Source organism: Lontra canadensis, unplaced genomic scaffold (assembly GCF_010015895.1).
Source record: "Lontra canadensis isolate GAN:19392208 unplaced genomic scaffold, GSC_riverotter_1.0 scaffold27, whole genome shotgun sequence".
Classification (NCBI taxonomy): Eukaryota; Metazoa; Chordata; class Mammalia; order Carnivora; family Mustelidae; genus Lontra; species Lontra canadensis.
In genome coordinates, this window is record NW_022631021.1 from 5,490,040 (window position 1) to 5,510,388 (window position 20,349).

A 20,349-nucleotide genomic window follows, 5' to 3' on the forward strand; every position below is an offset into this window, starting at 1 on the left:
AGTTTTTATTTAAATTCTAATTAGTTAAAATAGAGTGTAATATTAGTCTGAGGAGTAGAATTTAGTGATTCATCACTAATGTATAATACCTAGTGCTCACCACAATTGCCCTCCTTAACACCCATCATCCATTTAAACCGTCCCTGTGGCCATCCCCTTCAGCAGTTTATTATTATTTATCAGTTTATTCTCTATTGTTAAGAGTCTCTGTTATGATTTGCCTACATATCTTTTTTTTTCTACCTGTATTCATCTGTTTTGTTTCTTAATTTCCACATATGAGTGAAATCATACAGTATTTGTCTTTCTCTGACCGACTTATTTCACTAGACATGGTTCTCTACCTCCATCCACATTGTTGCAAATGGCAAGATTTCATTCTTTTTGATGGCTGAATACTATTCATACATATATATGTATACACACACACACACACACACACACACAACCTATACATCACATCTTCTTTATCTATTCATCAGTCAGTGGACACTTGGGCTCTTCCATAATTTGACTATTATCAATAATGTTGCTATGAACATCAGGGTCAATGTGTCATTTGAAATCAGCATTTCTGTATCCTTTGTGCAAATACCTAGTAGTTCAATTACTAGATCATAGGGTCAGTCTGTTTTTAACTTTTTGAGGACTCTCCATACCATTCTTCAGGGTGGCTACTCCAGTTTGTATTCTCACCAATAGTGTAAGAAGGTTCCCCTTTCTCCACATACTTGCCAATATCTGTTGTTTCCTGTGTTGTTTATTTTAGCCATTGTGACAGGTGTGAGGTGATCTCATTGAAGTTTTGACCTGTATTTCCCTGATAATAAGTGATGATGAACATCTTTTTATGTGTCTGTTAGCCTTCTGCATGTCTTCTTTGCAGAAATGTCAGTTCATGTCTTCTGCCCATTTTTAATTTTTTTTAATTTTTATTTATTTTTTTTCAAAGATTTTATTTATTTATTTGAGAGAGAGAGACAGTGAGAGAGAGCATGAGCGAGGAGAAGGTCAGAGGGATAAGCAGACTCCCCGTGGAGTTGGGAGCCCGATGCGGGACTCGATCCCGGGACTCCGGGATCATGACCTGAGCCGAAGGCAGTCGTCCAACCAACTGAGCCACCCAGGCGTCCCATGCCCATTTTTTAAATTGGATTATTTCTTTTCTGGGTGTTGAATTTTAACATACTTTATATATTTTGGATACTAACCCTTTACTGGATATGTCATTTGCAAATATCTTCTCCCATTCTGAAGTTGCCTTTTAGTTTTATCAATTGTTTCCTTTGCTGTGCAGGAGTTTTGATCTTGATGAAGTCCCAATAGTTCATTTTTGCTTTTGTTTCCATTTTCTCAGGAGATATGTCTAATAAGAAGTTGCTATAGCTGAGGTCAAAGAGGTTGCTGCCTATGTTCTCCTCAATGATTTTGATGGTTTCCTGTCTCACATTTAGGTCTTTCTTCCATTTTGAATTTATTTTTGTGTATGATATAAGAAAGTGGTTCAGTTTCATTCTTGTGCATGTTGTTATCCAGTTTTCCCAACACCATTTGTTGAAAAGACATACTGCATTTTTCTATTAGATATTCTTTCTTGCTTTGTCAAAGATTAGTTGATCATATAATTATGGGTCCATTTATGGATGTTCTATTCTGTTGCATTGATCTATGTGTCTGTTTTTATGTCAGTACCATACTGTCTTGATGACTACAGCTTTGTAATAACAGCTTGAATTGTGATGCCTCCAGGTTTGCCTTTGTTTTTCAAGATTGCTTTGGCTATTCAGGGTCATTTGTGGTTTCATACACATTTAGGATTGTTTATTCTAGCTCTGAGAAATGCTGGTAGTATTTTGATAGGGATTGCATTAAATGAGTAGATCACTTTAGGTAGTATAGATATTTTAACAATATTTCAATTGAGCATGGAATGTCTTTCCATTTCTTTATGTCATCATCAACTTCTTTCATCAGCATTTTAGAATTTTCAGACTATAGATCTTTTATCTCTTTAGTTATGTTTACTCCTACATATTTTTTGTTTTTGGTGTAATTGCAAATGGGATGGATTCCTTGGTTTGTCTCTCTGCTGCTTCATGATTGGTGTATAGAGTTGCAACAGATTTCTGTATGTTGATTTTTTATCCAACTCTACTGAATTCATGTATCAGTTCTAGCAATTATTGGTGGAGTATTATGTCATCTGCAAATAGTGAAAATTTGACTTCTTCCTTGACAGTTTGGATGACTGTCATTTTCTTTGTTGTCTGATTGCTGAGGCTAGGACTTCCAGTACTATGTTAAATAGTAATGGTGAGAGTGGACATCCCTATCTTGTTTCTAACCAGAGAGGAAAAGCTCTTACTTTTTCCCCATTGAGGATTAAGTTAGCTGTGGATCTTTCATATGTTGCCTTTATGATGTTGAAGTATGTTCCCTCTATCCCTACTCTGTTGAGGGTTTTTATCAGAAGATTGCTGTATTTTGTCAAATGCTTTTTCTGCATCTATTGAGAGGATCATATGGTTCCTATCCTTTCTTTTATTAATCTGGTATATCATATTGATTGATTTGTGAATATTGAACCACCCTTGCAGCCCAGGAATAAATCTTACCTGGTCATCCTGAATAATTCTTTTAATGCACTGTTGGATTCAATTTGCTCACATCTTGTTGAGAATTTTTGCATCCATGTTCTTCTGGGATATTGACCTATAATTTTCCATTTTTAGTGGGGTCTTGATCTGGCTTTGGAATCAAGATAATGCAAACTCATAGAATGAGTTTAGAATTTCCCTTCCATTTCTGTTTTTTGTTTGTTTGTTTGTTTTTTGTTTTTTGTTTTTTTTGGAACAGCTTGAGAAGAATAGGTATTAATTCTTCTTTAAATGTTGGGTAGAATTTTCCTGAGAGGCCATCTGGCCTAGGACTTTAGTTTGTTGGGAGATTTTTTTGATTACTGATCCAATTTCTTTGCTGGGTATGGATCTTTTCAAATTTTCTATTTCTTCCTATTCAGTTTTGATAGTTTATATGTTTCTAGGAATTTCTCTCTTTCTTCCAGATTGCCCAATTTGTTGGCATATAAATTTTCATAATATTCTCTTAGAATTGTTTGTATTTCTGTGGCGTTGGTTGTGATCTCTCCTCTCTTATTCATGATTCTATCTATCTATCTATCTATCTTTTTTTTTTTTAAGTGAGCAAGAGAGAGAGATAGAGAGTGCACAAGGGAGGAGGGGCAGAGGGAGAGGGAGAAAAACTTAAGCAGTTTCCATACCCAGCACAGAGCTGGGGGGCTCAATCTCATGACCCTGAGATCGTGACTTGAGCCAAATTTAAGAGTCAGACACTTAACTGACTGAGCCCCAGGGGCCTTATATTCATTATTTTATTTATTTGGGTCCTTTCTCTTTTCTTTTTGATAAGCCTAAGGGTTTATAAATTTTATTAATTCTTTTAAAGAACCAGCTCCCATTTTCATTGATCCGTTCTACTGGGTTTTTGTTGTTGTTGTTGTTATTTCTGTATCATTTATTTCTGCTCTAATCTTTATTGTTTCCCTTCTGCTGCTGACTTTAGGGTACATTTGTTTTTCCTTTTCCTGCTCCTTTAGGTTAGATTGTGTATTTGAGATTTTTCTTGCTTCTTGAAGTAGACCTTTATTGCTGTGTACTTCACTCTTATGACAGCCTTTGCTGCATTCCGAAAGTTTTAGACTGTCATGGTTTCATTTTCATTTGCTTCCACGTAATTTTATTTCTTTTTTAATTTCCTAGTTCACCCACTCATTCTTAGTATAATGTTCTTGAACCCCCATGTATTTGTATTTTTTTCCAAATTTTTCTTGTGGTTGACTTCAAGTTTCATAGTGTTACGAAAATGTGAAAATATGCAAGGTATGATCTCAAGTTTTTGTATTTGTTGAGGCCTGATTTTTGACACAGTATGTGATCTATTCTGGAGAATGTTCCATGTGTACTCAAAAAGAATGTGTATTCTGCTGCTTTCAGATGAAATGTTCTGAATATATCTGTTAAGTCCACCTGGTCCAGTGTGCCTTCAAAGCCATTGTTTTCTTGTTGATTTTCTGCTTTGATGATCTATTGTTGTAAGTGGGGTGTTAATGTTTCCTATTATTATTGTATTATTATCCATGAGTCTCTTTATGTATATTATTAATTGATTTATATATTTGGGTGGTCCCAATTTAGGGGCATAAATATTTCCAATTGTTAGATCTCATTGATAGATAGACTCCCTAATTATGATATAATGCCCTACTTCATCTCTTGCTACAGTCTTTGGTTTAAACTCTAGCTTTTCTGATATAAGTATGGCTACTCTGGCTTTCTCTTGATATCTTGACATTATCATTAGCATGATAAATGGTTCTCTATCCTCTCACTTTCAATCTGCAGGTGTCTTTAGGTCTAAAATGAGTCTCTTGTAGGCAGCACATTGATGGGTTTTGTTTTTTAATCATTCTGATATCCTATGGCTTTTGATCGGAGCATTTAGTACATTTCCATTCAGAATGATTATTGATAGCTATGAATTTAGTGCCATTTTGTTACCTGGTTGTTACCTCCACTTGTTTCTGGAGATTTTCTCTGTTCCTTTCTAGTCTTGTTGATTTGGGTCTTTCTTTCCTTTTTTTTTCTCCCCCACACTCAGAGTCCTCTTTAATATCCATTATGGACTGGTTTAGTTGTCATGGACTCCTTTCATTTTCATTTGGGAAACTGTTTATCTCTCCTATTCTAAATGACAGGCTTGCTATATAAGGTATTCTTGGCTGCAGATTTTTCCCATTCAGCACATTGAGTATATGCTGCTACTCTTTTCTGGCCTGTGAGGTTTCTGTAGATAGCTCTGCTGCTGACCTTATTTGTCTTCTCTTGTAAGTTAGGGATTTCTTTTCCCTTGCTGCTTTTAGGATTCTTTTCCTCTTATCTCTGTGTTTTGCAAAACTTACTACAATATGTCTTGGTGTTTGCCTGCTTTTGTTGATTTTGATGGGGCTTCTCTGTACCTTTGGATTTGGATGTCTGTTTTCTTCCCCAGATTAGGGAAATTTTCAGCTATAATTTGTTCAAATAAATCTTCTGTCCCTTTTTACCTCTCTTGTACTGGGACTCCTATAGTAGAAATGTTATTATACTTTATGGAGTCATTGAGTTCCCTAAGTCTACCACTAACTTGTGATCCAATATTTTTCTCTCCCCCTTCTTTTCAACCTCATCATTTTCCATAATTTTATCTTCTCTATCACTGATTCATTCCTCTTGTTCATCCATCCTCTGGTCATTACATCCAGTCAGTTTTCCTTGTCAATTATAGCATTTTTTATTTTGGTCTGACTAGATTTTTAGGTCTTTTATCACTATGGCAAGGGACTCCCTGCTGTCTTCTATGCTTTTCTCAAGCCCAGCTTGTATCTTTATGATTGTTGTTTTAAATTCTGCTTCAGGTATATTACATACATCGGTTTCAATTTGATCCCTGGTCATGACCTTTTCTTTTTGGGATGAATTCCTCTGTATTGGCATTTTGTCTAGGTCACTCTGCTGCTATGTTTTTAGCTGCTCTTCCTCTTAGGTCAGTCCTCTGCAGAGTTTGTGCTTGCCTGCACTAGGGAGTGTTGGGACCTTGTTCAGTGTGTGGCAAATTTTAACTAGGTGTGCTCTGATCTGCTTGTTAAAAAAGGCCTGATGCTATTTCTGGTAGAGCTGAAGCTTTGTTGTACTCTATAGTCAGTAGACTTGGTGTGTGCAGGGGTATTTGTGCTGATCTCAGGAAGGATCTTGCTGCACTGTGGCTGTGACAAACCCTTCTGGTTTGTCCCAGAAGGGCAGTCACACCAATGTGTAATAGGTTGGAGTTTAGAGTAAAGCACAGCAAAAAAGCAGGCATCCAGTTTAACTGCCCTCAGTAGGTGTCTCTGCCCTTATCCTAAGGAACTGGGCAGTGCAGTGACACCTGCCAGCTCTTTTGTCCCCTAAGAGTCAGTGCCACTTCTCCCAGATATGCTCCAAGAAGGGGAAAAGTTCTCTCCTAGTGCCTCCCAGGAGATCCTAAGATTGCTGCCTCTGCTCCTGTGCCTCTGCCTTCCTGCACGGGAGCACCGCTGTGCCCACCAGGCTCCACACCAACCACAGTGTGGACTTTTAAAACTTCAGTATTTGAACTCTGCTAGTTATAAAAACTCATTATAATCAGCTCCTTTCATTTTCCCAGTCAGTGGTTTAGAATAAGTGGTTTTCTTGTGCAGTCCCCATGCACTGTGCTCTCGTTCACTCCCCCCGCCTCTCTCTCACTCTCTCCTCTGTGATCAGGGCACTCTCCCCTCTGCAGGACCCATGATACTTTTCTCCCTCAAATCACATCTCCAAATGTCCTACCCTTCACAGTGTGGCTTCTTCTCTCCCTCTAGTTGTGAAGTTTGGTCTCTCAGTGTTCACATCAATTTCTTGGGTGTCCAGAATGATCTGATACTTATCTAGCTATGTTTGGGGGATGAGGCAAGCACTGGGTTCCCCCTCCTACTCTGCCATCTTAACTCCCTCCTGTACTGTCTTCCTTTTGAGGTTGAGCTTGGCATATAGCATCATATTAGTTTCAGGTGTACAACATAACGATTCAATATTTTTATATATTGTATTCACAGTAAATCACTGCAATAAATCTTATTAACATCATCTATCATATATAGTTATAATTTTTTTATTTTTTGTCTTATAATGAACACTTTTAAGATTTTTCTCTCTTAGCAACTTCCAATTATGCAATACGGTGTTACTAAGTATAGTCACTATTCTGTGCATTATATCCTCATGACTTATTTATTTTATACCTATAATTTTGTACAAGTTGATCCCTTTTACCCATTGTCATCCCTGGGCCCAGCAACAACCAACCTGTTCTCTATAACTATGAGCTTGGTTTTTCTTTGTTTATTTTTTGCTTGGTTTGTTTTTAAACTCCACATATAAGTGAGACCATATTGTATTTGTCTTTTTGTCTGACTTACTTCACTTAGCATTGATGCCCTCAGGTCCATTTATGATGTCACAAATGTAAAGATTTCATTTTTTTATGTGCCTGAATAGTATTCCATTACATATATGTACTACATCTTGTTTATCCATTTATTTACCAGTGGACATTTAGGTTGTTCTGATATCTAGGCTATTATAAATAATGCTACATTGAACATAGGAGTACACATACCTGCTCAAATTAGTGTTTTTGTTTCCTTCAGATAATACCTACAAGTGGAATTGTTACATCATATGGTAATTTCATTTTTAATTTTTCACAGTGGTTGTACCAATTTATATTCCTATCAGCAGTAGACAAGGTTTCCCTTTCTCCACACCAACACTTGATACTAGCCATTCTGCCAAATGTGAAGAAATATCTCATTGTGTTTTTGATTTTCATTTCCCTGATGATTAATGATGTTGAACATCTGTTCATGTGCCTATTGGCCATTTGCATGTTTGTTTGTTTTGCTTTGTTTTTGGAAAAAAGGTCTATTCAAATTCTTTGCTCATTTTAAATTGGATTCATTTATCGCTATTCAGTTGCATGAGTTCTTTATATATTTTGATATTATGCTTTCTCATTTGTATGACTTGCCATATTTTCTCTCATTCAGTAGGTTGCCTTTTCATTTTGCTAATTATTTCCTTTGCTCTGCAGAGCTTTTTAGTTTGCTATAAGTCCCACTTGTTTATTTTTGGTTTTGTTGGCTTTGGTTTTGGGCTCAGATCCAATAACTCATTTCCAAGGCTGATCTCAAGGAGCTTACTGCCTATATTATACTTTCAGTATAATTGATTAATTTTACTTACACTTAATTTATAGCTTATCTGTTAAGAACTCTAAAGTATTTTTGTAGAAATTAGCAAATTGATCTAATTTATCTATATATAAAAATGTAAAAGACTAAGACTAGACACATCAATTTTGAAGAATAAAAAAATTGGAGGACTTTTCCCTAAGAGTTACCGAGATGTATTGCAAAGCTACAGTAGTTAAGATAGTTTGGTATTAGAACTAGAGTAAACAAATAGACAAATGAAGAGACCAGAATCATGTGAGATCACTTGTTTTCTTATAAAGCATAAAAAATGATAAAAGAAGTTAAAAAAAATAATGAAGCTGGGTCAATTGGTTATCCATATGGAAAAATATTCTTCATATCCTACTTCACATAAGATACAAAATTCAATTCTGGGGCAGGTCAGAGGTCTATGTCTATGTGAATGGTAATAACAAAATATCATGTAGACTTTTGGCTTTCAGCTCAGAGGAAACACAGGTGCAACTTTCTTTGGTTGTCCAGATTCCAGGTTCATCCAACACCAGCCACCTTTACCATACCACCTAAGTTCAACCCAAATGAGATCACATTTGTGTGTCTGTTATGTACCTGTGGAGAAGGCAGTGTGATGTCTGTCCTGGCCCCAAAAATTGCCCCCTGGGTCTGTCTCCATAAAAGCTTGGTGATGACTTCACCAAGGCAACTGGTGATTGAAGGTTTTGAGGATTACAGTGAAACTGACCATTCAGAATGGACTGGCCCAGATTGAAATGGTACCTTCTGCTTCTGCTCTGATTATCAAAGCCTTCATGGAACCACCAAGAGGCAGAAAGAAGCAGAAAAACATTAAACACAGTGGAAACATCACATTTTACAAAATTGTCAATAGATGCAGAACCAATCTTTAACGAGAGATCTCTCTGGAACCATTACCATCTGATATCCTGGGTACTGCCCAGTCTGTGGGCTGCAGTGTTGATAGCTGCCATGCTCATGACATCATAGATAACATCAATGGTGGTATGGTAGAATGCCCCATTAGTTAAGAACTACAAAGGAAAATAGTTCAATAAAGGATCATTTGACAATGACAACAACAACAGCAAAAAACTACATCACATAGAAAACAGAATTTCTTCATGACTTTAGGACAGGCAAAAACTTGTTTAAAAAAAGTGTTGGTAAATGAGACAAAATTAGGAACCTCTGTTTAGCTAAAGATGCCAGTGAAAAAGTAAACAAGAAAACTACAAACTGGAGAAAATACTTTCAATATTTTATCTGATGAAAGATTACTATCTAAAATATATAAAATGTTCCTGTGAAACATTATAAAAATAGAAAGCCCATTAAAAAATTAGCAAAAACTTGAACATTGAACAAGTAACTCATGAAAGATAATTAATGATGATAAGCATATGAAGTACTCATCATTATTCATCAGGGAACTGAAAATTGTGTAACTATACACTCTTGTGAGAATAGGTAAAATCTAAAGAAACTAGTGATACTACATATTGGTGAAGCTATGAAACAATTAGAGCTTTCACGCACTATACATAGAAATGTAAATTGGTACAACCACTTCAGAAAACTGTTTGACAGTAACTACTAAAGCTGAATGCATGCATAGTCTGTAACTCAGCGATCCTAAGATTTCACTCCTACATGTGTACCCACCATAACAGTGAATAAAAGGCAGGAACAAGAATATTCAAAATTGCATTAATCGTTATTGCCAAATGCTAGAACAATTGAAATGGCCAGCAAGGGTAAAATGGATGATAAATTGTGTAGTCATACAACGGGATAATTTATACTAAAGTGAATGAGTCACTACTACATCCAACTGCATAGATGGGTCTAGCGAGATAGCACTGAACAGTAGCAATTACATGTAATGAGGCTATATTATATTTTTCCATTTACATAAGGTTCAAAACAGATTAATCTATGGTAAGAAAGACAAAGTAATGATTAACCTTAGAAAGGGAAGGGGAGAAACTGGGATGGGACATTATAGGGTTTATGGGATGCTGGTAATGTTCTACTTCTTGATCTGGATTATTACACAGATGTATTTACTTTGTGAAAATTCACCGAGATATATACTTATAATATGCTTATTTCTGTATGTTTGCTCTACATAAAATTTTAAAAGGCAAACACTAGGTAGCCAATATAGGGACAGTCTTGATATCTTCCAAACCGGATAAATCAAAAAGAGGAAAAATAGAAAAATTTGGAGGAGAAATAAGAAGACAAAGGGGGTGAAGAAAGAAAGAAAAAGAAGAATTTAGAATCCTCTATCATTTCAACAGAAGGTAGGATAACAGAAAAACAAAAACAAAGACAATGAATGGTAAGCAAAAAGTACAAAAGAAGGCAGTAGAAATAAGCCCAAATGCATAAACTATCAAAGTGAACGTGAAGACAAACCTCACCTATTAAAAGAGATTATCAGATTGAGTAACAATAATATAAATTCATAAATATATTGTTTATAAAAGGCATACTTAATACCAAACCAAAAAAGAAAATTTGAACATAAAGTTTTAGAAAACTAAGTAGATTTCACAGTAAGTTGCATTATAAAAAATAGGGAATAATTCCCAAGACAGTAAAACAGTTTGACACCTAATAATATAACATTGCATTAGACAGCAAACTGACAGGATTACAAAGTAAAATTGACAAATCCAAAACTATATAATAGGAGATGTCAAACACTTCAATCAAAAACATAAATCAGAAAAAAAGCTAGTAAAAGTATAGACTATTTGAACTACTGGGCTATACCCAGTCCCAGTTTTGCTCTCTCCCTACTCCAACCCATCTTCCAAAACACACACACCAAAATCCTCAGGCCACTCAGAAGTGAGAAGAATTCAGTAACCAGTTCTTAAGCCAAATCTTACAGGTAAAGACTCTTAGACTTAGGGACTTTGGGAAGGGACTTAAGGCAAATTAACCCAGACTATACCAGAACAAAAACAAAGTCTACATACAGGATCCACTGGAAATAAGAACAAGATGAAAGTATAATGACATAGGAACTATGCAAACAGAACAAAAAACAAAAATGAAAGAAACTCTGTGGCAAGTAGAGTCTAAAAACATAGGAAAACATCTCACCAGTGTTTCACACCATAGAAAAACTTATTAAGAACATGAATTGAATAAAATAAGAGCTTAAATGTAAGATGATAAGAATGAAGAATGAAATAAAAATGGAAATTGAAAATATAAGGAAACAAATTGAAACTAAAATAGCACCATTACAAAACTAATAAGCAAATTACATACAGAAAAAAAATTGAATGGACTGGGCTGAAAAATAAATTACTTACACAGAGAAAAGACTTGAGATAAGCACAGTAAAATCAAAGGAAAAAGATAAAAAGATTAATGGAAATAGAAGATAAAAGCTATTGAGGAGTGACAAAGATGACATTACACAAGGATGATAAATGTCTCTGAGGTAAAGAACTCAATAAATGAATCAGAAAAAGTATTCCAATAATTAATAGAAAAATAATCCTGAACTGCAGGAATCAGGGACTCTGTAACTCAGAAGTTCATATCATATTCCAACAAGTATATTCAACACTACCAACTCTAAATCATGTTCTTGTTATTACTGAATTTAGAAGATAAGAAAAAAATTCTTTAGGCATTCAGAGATGAATTGTTATAACCTAGAACAAAAGCAGACTTGCTTTAATCTTTTCCAGAGCAACATTCTAGGGTAGAGGACAATGGAGCACTGCCTACTAAACTCTAAAGGAAAAGAAGTGTGATCCAAAAATATTGCATCCAGCCAATATTCATTCAACTATAAAGACTACAAAAAGGTGCTCTTAAATGTGAAAAGAAAAAAAAAATAGCATGCATTCACTGGCAAGAAAATGACTCAGTAATGGAATCTAGTCAATCAAGAAGTGAATATAGACTCCATGGTATATGGTATCTCCTGTGTTGACTAGCAGAAGGCAGTACTGTCACAGCATTATAAGAAGGTGTGACCTACGCTTTCTGTAATCAGCCAACTGTTTCTTTAGGTTGAAAGGCAGTAGACACATAGTCTGCTCTAGCATGAAGGAACTCAGGGAATATAGCACTTACAAGTGTTTTTATAAATTCTTTGAAATAAAATTCATATAACAAGAGGGGATTAAAATTTAGAATTTAGGAATAAAGAAGTAGTAAAAAAAATAGTGATGACATTAAATCCATTTAAACATAGAACTAAGAAAACTACTAAGGTTACAAAATACAAAATAAATGTCATAAAACTTTTAAATGCTTAGTGTCTTAAGGTCAAGTAAAATTAAGCTGCTTTTTGTGAAAAAGAGAATGTAGATTCTGATAGTGGCTCAAGATGACAGACTGAGCACATGTGTTGATCAGTTCTCTTCCCCAAGACTGGATTAAAGTGATAACAAAAGTATAAGATCTGATGGAACAAGGTAAGGGCCAGTAGTTGACAAAAGAGTTCAATAAGTTTCAGAAAGTCCAAAAAACAGATGAAAGGGTAGAAGTGTAGGAATGGTTCTGGCTATAAAGAAAGCAGGTGTGACTGGTGTGATAGAGACTTAGGGTTGATTAAAAAATGAAAATATTTAGGGATGCCTAGGTGGCTCAGTTGGTTAAGTGTCTGCCTTTGGCTCAGGTCATGATCCCAGGGTTCTGGGATAGAGTTCCACATAGGGATTCTTGATAAGCAGAGAACCTGGTTCTCCCTCTGCCTGTCACTCTCCCTGCTTGTGCTCGCTCGCTCTCTGACAATTAAATAAAATCTTTTAAAAATGAAAATTAAAAAAATTAAATATGTAAAGAAAAAGTAGTCACCCTGTATCCCTCACTTACTCTTAGCCTCCCCACCCCAAAAAATCAAAAGTAAACAAAGCTAAATCATTCTTTTCTAAGAAAGCTAATAGTTTGGAAAACCCAAAGTAGAGATGTTGACACTTAGAATGAAGCCTATCTTCTTGTTTTAGTGGTTCTTCAGCTTGAGGGCCAGATCACTATCCATTCACCTTAAGAAAGCCACTTGCACATTATTCCCAATTCTCTTTTTCATTATTCTAAAGCAACGAACAACTAAGAATTATCTGACATTTCAGGGAAAACATTTAAAGACCAAGATACACATGGTGAAATACCCCAGAGAAAGAAAGATAAATTAAGGAATGGAAAAGAACTTTTAAGTATCCTAATTATTATACTAAAGATATGTTAGATGTTACATGCATTCAGCAAGAATAGGATCTACGTAAAAAAACAACAACAGTAAAATAGCAAGAAGGAACACTTAGAAAATTAGTATCACTATCGGAAACGAACTAAGGAGAAGAAAAATATCAAAGGAATAATATACAGGAGCATAGCATAGCTTAGGATAGATATAGGTATTCAGATTGAGATGACCCAGGAAATGTTCAGCATGAGTGCAATAAACATCTATTCCTAAACATAATATTGATAGATTTAAGAATGCCAAGGTCAGAAGAGTCTAGAAATTTCCAGAGAGGAAAAACAGTATTGAGTGCTAGCTTGCAAGCAGCATTGTCTTCAAAATTCTGATAACAACTGATACCAAACTTAAAATGAAGCCTTGACAAATTAATAATTTTGGCAAATTATTAATCAAGTATGATGATGTAATAAAAGGGTTTTAAAATATCTAAGGACTCAGAAAATTTCTCTCCCATGCATCCTTCTTTACAAGAGTCCTTCAGATGGGTCAGAGAAAACAAGAAACTTAGAATGAGAAAGGCATAAGCTGTAGGAAGCAATGAATCTAACCTGCGACAATAATAATGGGAACACCTAACATGACTAGTATATGGTAAAGTCATTCTTGAAGTGAGGTCAAGAAAGAAGTATGCAGTAAAAAAAAAAAAAAAAATGTGTGCAGTGGGGTATATTCCATTGATTTGATAGTATCCTTGAAATGAATTCAAACAAACCTAAGGATTGACCAAAGGAAAAAAGAAAGGCAATTAGAAATTTGAAGAGGGATCCTGTACGTGAAAAGTACACGCTATCCTATAATCACTGTTTGGCTTAGCAACAAACTACATTTGTGTAGTTAAAGTAATGTAAAGCAGTGCTTATTGATTTTCCAACTTTTAAAAGCTAAACAAAAGCAAAGCATTGAAAAGTTAACTGTGGCTATAACACAGAAGGCAATTTTTTCATTCCTGTTAATATGAAAATAGAAACAATGCAAGGGTGAAGAATTGAAGGCCTCACTTTACAAGGTAAGAAGTCAAGATAGGTTGTTACTGCCGGACAGAAATAAAGGGAAAATGTATATTCTGGGGGGTGGTTTACAAATGTGGTCAAAATAAGACCTAAGAGTAGTGAAATAATTACTGTGGCAGGAGGGAGGGAGAGGAGGTTGGGGAAGAAAAAGGGAGCTAAATCCTCATTTACCATGGTAGGACATCAACGCCCAGTGTTTAACACAGATAATCCAAAAAATCATGACTAATCAATTTAGAATTTTAAAAATCTAAAAGCAGAAAGATATCATATTAAATAGTATCTTTTTAAATAAAATAATCTCTATTCACCTACCTAATGTATAAAGAGATGTTTACAGTAATATTCTTCTACTGTATTTCCAAACGGTGGTATTCCTTGAAAAATTCATATATTTATATCACTTTTACAATAGTAACATTATTATTGCATATTCTGAATGCTGGGAGAGTAATTGGTTATAAGGAGATAAAAGTGGGAGCAGGGAGGCCACTAAATGATTACAAAAGCCCAAGTGAGAAAATACAGTTGTATGGGCCAGGATGTTCACACTGGTAATGAAGCAACCTTATTCATGGCATAGTTTGGAGGGAGGAAAAGCAGGACTCCTAGCCTTAAATGTGGGTGGTATGCAGAAGAGGAGTCAGGGCAGATGCTGAAGTTTCTTACTCAAGCTGCTGGAATCACAGAGGTCATAGAAGTAGAGTAGAAAGTGTTATTTCCAAGTTAAGAGGGGTAGGGGCAGTGTCTAGAGTATGACTTTATATGTCCTAAATTGGAAATCCAAGAAACATACAAGTAATAATCATGTAGTCAGTTGCTTATACAAATTGGAGTGCAAATAGCCTATCCTGGATATATAAATCTGAGATTTGTCAGTGAATAGGCTATGATAGCCTTAGGCAAAACTCTAATCTTAGGGCCATTAGGACTCACAAACTAGTTACTTTAGTTATCAGATCATGAATGTTCATTGATTTTAATTTTTTGTTTTCATTTTTTTCTATAACCTAAATTGTGTCTGATCCATTCCCTGAGTAAAAGAAAACTAATATTTTGTAAAACATACATAGACTCATAGAAGGTTGGGACTTAAAGAAATCTTCGATATTTTATACTCCAGTCCTCATTACACGGATTGAAAAACTTGAGGCTCAGTATAAGTAATTTTCTTAAAAGAAAAGAACTAGTTTGTGACAGAAGTAGAAATAAAATAAGTTGTCAGATTCTCAATCTGTGAGAATGAAAGCTCACACACATACCCATACACATCCATACACAAACACCTTGTGCATTAAAAAAATCAAGAAGAGCTTTTTTTTTTTTTTTTTTTTAAATCAGACTCTACTAATCTCAGGTAAAAAACCCTGATCTTTGTTAGTTTCTTTGGGCTATAATATGAGAATATTGCAATATTACATGTATTATACTTTGCAAGACTTGTATGTCAATCATTTTAAAGCCATAATAAAAGAAGAAAACTATTGAATATGTTTCAAAATATGAGTCTTTTCATTATCTAAATTACCAAATAATTTTTCATTTTGGTTGGCAATTATAATTTTTTAGATACTTAGTTTATTGTCTCCTCTAATTCTAATACTGCACAGAAAAAATTCTGCATAGAAAAATGTCCAAGAGGAAAGAATTATTTTCCACTTATATTTTTGTCATTTCATTATTTTTTTCAAATTATATCCAAATGATTCTGCTTTTTTTGTTATACTCCAACAGACACCTGCTACCTCCTTCATAACGGAAGTACCCCATCAGATTTTCTACTCCACATAAATAATTCCCTAGAAGAAGGGAAAATGCACAGAATGATATTTACCCTTATTTTTTTTAACAAATATTTCTATTTGTAGTGTTATGCCAATACACTTTTGCCTTTGTGGACATTATATTTAATCTCTCCCATTTCCTCTAAAGATCATAATTAATCCCTTCCACCTAGTAAGTTTTCTATTAAATGCTAAATCTTTATTACTTTTGAAAATGTCTTTTGAAATATTTTTCTGTACAATGATGAGGCACCTAAGTTCAATTAAAAGCTTCTGAACAATGTTCTGTTAAGCCATATAATCACTATGTACCCCCAAAAATCTTGCTAATTCATTCATCTCTACCTCTGCATTTGGGCAAATTTAAATATAAAAATTCACTAACTAAAGAGTAAAAATATTTTTTATTTTTGCTCTTACTTAGATGTGCATGGCATGGTGTGAATGGAGAGGACCATAGAGTATGATCCCTATATTCCTGGCTTTTCAACAATTTTACTAAGTACTTGGAAAAGGACAGCTTTATATTGTAGTAAAGGCCAGAAATGGGTTCACTATGAAACTAATGAAGGTTAATCCCCGGAAATATGTTTACATAGTTACATGCTTTAGAAAAATTTGCAAAAGTAAGATATTTTTATTGCAATCAGTTAAAACTATTATCATTTTCTACCACAACTTCTCTATCATACTGCCCCTCCTGGCAGGAGGCACCACAGCCACTGTGAAGTGTTGGGTGCAGGGGATTATATATAAGTGATTCACAGTCAATTCCCTGCCTCAAATCACTGCTAGCTACTCTGCATAGATTTGTTTCCAGAAAAACCCCTACCATTTCCTGCTACCACTTAACTCAGCATGTTACACAGAGATGCCCACAATTCAGTCCTAGAACTATTAGGATACTGAAGGAGAAAGGAAGTTTGAACTCTATGGAAGGATGAGTTAGTCTTTGGAGTTAGTCTTTAGATTAATTATGATCTTTGAAAGATTTTTCTGGTAATCAGTTATCTCTTATTGAAAGTATACTTAATATTCAAATCTTATCTGAAATCTTATAATTCATATATGAAAGAAACTTGGTAGAGATTTTCAGATTAGACAACAGTCCTAAAATTTCATGACATTACTAAACAAATTATGAAAGGAGAAAATTTCTTAAAAATTGAATTCTATAAATTTCAGTCAGCAGTGCTTGGTGAAAGACTGAATTACCATCTCATTTTCTTTATAAAAAATTATTACAAAATTGACATTTCATGGAAAAGCTGATGAGATTATAGTCAAAACTATGTTGGTCAATAAAAAAGATATGTTATTTTTCAGGATTTTTCTGTTTCTGGCATTAGCTCTTAAAAGTTATACATCACTTCTTTCTCATCCTAAATAAATATTCACATTTGTATTCAACTCTTTATTAATGACTTTTTATGATTTTTTCTTAAAATGGGTCACAAAAATCATACCAAATTCAGACTCTAGAAAACATGCCTGTTTGATGACCACATAGCTCCACCAGCCTTGATGGACATTCTGATTTGAGTTAGGCACCATCATGAACAAAGAAATAAAAATTAAAAGGGAGAATAAGAGACTTCCTTTCCATTTTCCACTGTGCTTTAGGCCTATATATTATTTACAAAAAAGAAAGCTCTGAGCTTTAACAGAATAAAAATCATTGCCCTGTGATGATAATGTTTTGAATGTCTAATTTCTCACCAGGAAGGGGACCAGAATTGATAACAGAAAATTGGTAAAAGAAAAAATTTGAAGGGTGGTCTATCTCCCAGTATTTCATCTTATTGGCCAGACTAATGGGCACTAATTACAAAATGATGTCTCACTTCTCCCCTACACAGGAATTTGGCCCTGGTCATTGGTTACAGTTTTGATACCTCAAGTCCTATATTTTGCCATTTGAAGAAGTAATGTACATTTAAGGAAAAACCCTAAAAAGTTAAGAAAACAAGCTGTCTAGAGACCACAAATTGCCACGGAGTAGTTTATGATTTTTTGATGTGCAAACTACTAATCTAGTTACCTTTAAATGCACATAATGGTAAGAAATAACATGAGTCAGATACGCGAATACTTAATGAACGGCTGGTTTGTTAAGGCAGTCTTCAAATACGACACTTTTGTCTTAAGGCACACTCAGAAGAGCTAGCCCTGCTCTTAAATATTTTAGATTGAGTATTTTTCAATCTAAGAATCATTTGATTATCTTTTCCATAGACTCCTTGAAAATGCAAAACCTTTTAGGAGGAATGACAAGAAATGAAGTTTTCTGTGACTTTGGGGAAATTCTACCACACAGTTTTCTTCTGCAGCTAGAACCGGGCATTTAAGATTGAAGTAGTTGTTTCCATTGCTAAAGGGAGAAGTGAAGCCCGAGAAACAGAAGCAGAAAAATGAAAATGTAAATTCCCCTCCTGTAACTTGGAATGTGACCAATCTGACTGCATTCTCTCAGGGAATGTTGCTATACTTGAATATATACTGCTTGAATGTAAATGATGTAAAATTGTCTTAGGATGCTCAACAGAGTAGAAACACACTCAGAAAAAAAAGTCATTTTTGCAGTCTGATTTGTTTTCTACTTTGATTTTTTTAAAAAGTCAAAAAAATGTTAAAAGCATAGTACGATAAATATCCATATATTCATTAGTCCCACCAATAGTTAACATTTTGCCACCACTCCTTTTTTTCTGTATTTCTTCCCCTGCAGCCACTTGGAACCACTTGAAAATAAGCTGCAGATATCATGACACTTCAGCACTGAGTGCTTTAGCATGTATCACTTAAAAACAGATACTTTGGTTCCTTACACAATATCTTCCTAACCGCAATACCGTAGGATTATCACTCACAAGGAAATTTATACTGATACAGTAATACCATCAAAATTGAAATCTAAATTCACATTTCCTCAGTTGTTCTCAAGTGTCTCCTATGGCTGTTTTATTTTTCTAAGATCTAATCAAGAATCACTTGTTGCATTAATTTTCATTTCTACTCAGCCTCCTTTTAAACTAGGATATTCTGGGCACCTAAGTGGCTCAGTGGGTTAAGCCTCTGCCTTCGACTCAGATCATGGTCTCAGGGTCCTGGGATCAAGCCCCGCTTTGGGCTCTCTGCTCAGTAGGAAGCCTGCTTCCCCCTCTCTCTCTGCCTGCCTCTCTGCCTATTTGTGATCTCTGTCTGTGAAATAAATAAATAAAATCTTTAAAAAAATAAACTAGGATATTCTGCCTCACCATTCATTCATTCATTTCCTCTCACGACATTGACTTAAAAAAAACACTACTCGGGCTGAGCACCTGGGTCGCTTAGTTGGTTAAGTGCCCTATCTTGATTTCAGTTCAGATCATGATCTCGGTGTTGTGAGATCAAGCCCCACATTGGGCCCCATGCTGGCTTGTGGCGGCTGCTTGAGATTCTTTCTCTCCCTTTGCCCCTCTACCACACCTGCTCGTATTCTCTCTTCCTCTGTGCCTCTCTAAAAAAACAAAAACCTGAGGCCAGCTGTCTTCTATAGTGTCCCAAACTTCAACTTGATTGGGTTTTTTGAATGATTTAATTCATGTTGAACATTTTTGTCAAGAGTACTCTATTGATATGCTTCATGCCAGAAAGTAAAGAGTATCAGTTTGTCCCGTTGTTGGTAATACACTCCTTGTTTGATTATGGTGGTGTTCCCCATATTACCACAATGTAAAGAAATTCTTTACACTTTGAAATTAATATGTAATCTCTGGATTAATAATTTGGAAGGTCTGTGTGAATATTCTATGCCCAACATATCTTCACTCAGTGGTTTCACCATCCATTCATGATTTTTGCCTGAATGAATTATTATATTGGTGTTTGAAAAATAGAAAATTTTATTTTTTAAAATATTTTACTTATTTATTTATTTGAGAGAGAGAGAGAATGAGTGAGGGGAAGAGCTGACAGAGAGGGACAAGCAGACTCCCTGCTGAGCTTGGAACTTGATGCTGGGATGCATCTCACCACCCTGAGATCATGACCTGAGCCAAAACCAAGAGTTGGACATTTTACAAACTGAGTCACCCAGGTGCGCCCCAAAATGGAAAAATTTCTAATTCTATTATTATTTCTACTCTCATTAGTTGGCATTCTTTTGCAGAAAAAGTGCATTTCATACCCTTCTGCCTTGTTATGTGTATTACTATGGATTCATGTGTTCTTTTTTGTTAGCTGTGTTGTAAACCATTACCTACACTATTCTTTTTGATGCTGTAATTGTCCCAGACACTACAAGTGGGATTCTATTAAGACACCCCTTGGGTCCTTTTAACAAGTTATCATACCTCTGGTGAAAGACGTCCCAGGCTTAACTTCCACTTTCTTGATTCCTTCTCAGAACCAGGAATTTCTGCAAGAAGCGACTTGGATTTCTTTTAGTGGGGAATGTATTTAGAAACTGAGATCAGGATGTTG

General features: G+C 35.0%; 1 pseudogene; it reads left to right on the forward strand.

The window, feature by feature from the left end:
* The first annotated feature begins 8,273 nt into the window (after positions 1–8,273).
* LOC116871769 lies at positions 8,274–8,877 on the forward strand (annotated as a pseudogene).
* The last annotated feature ends 11,472 nt before the right edge of the window (positions 8,878–20,349 follow it).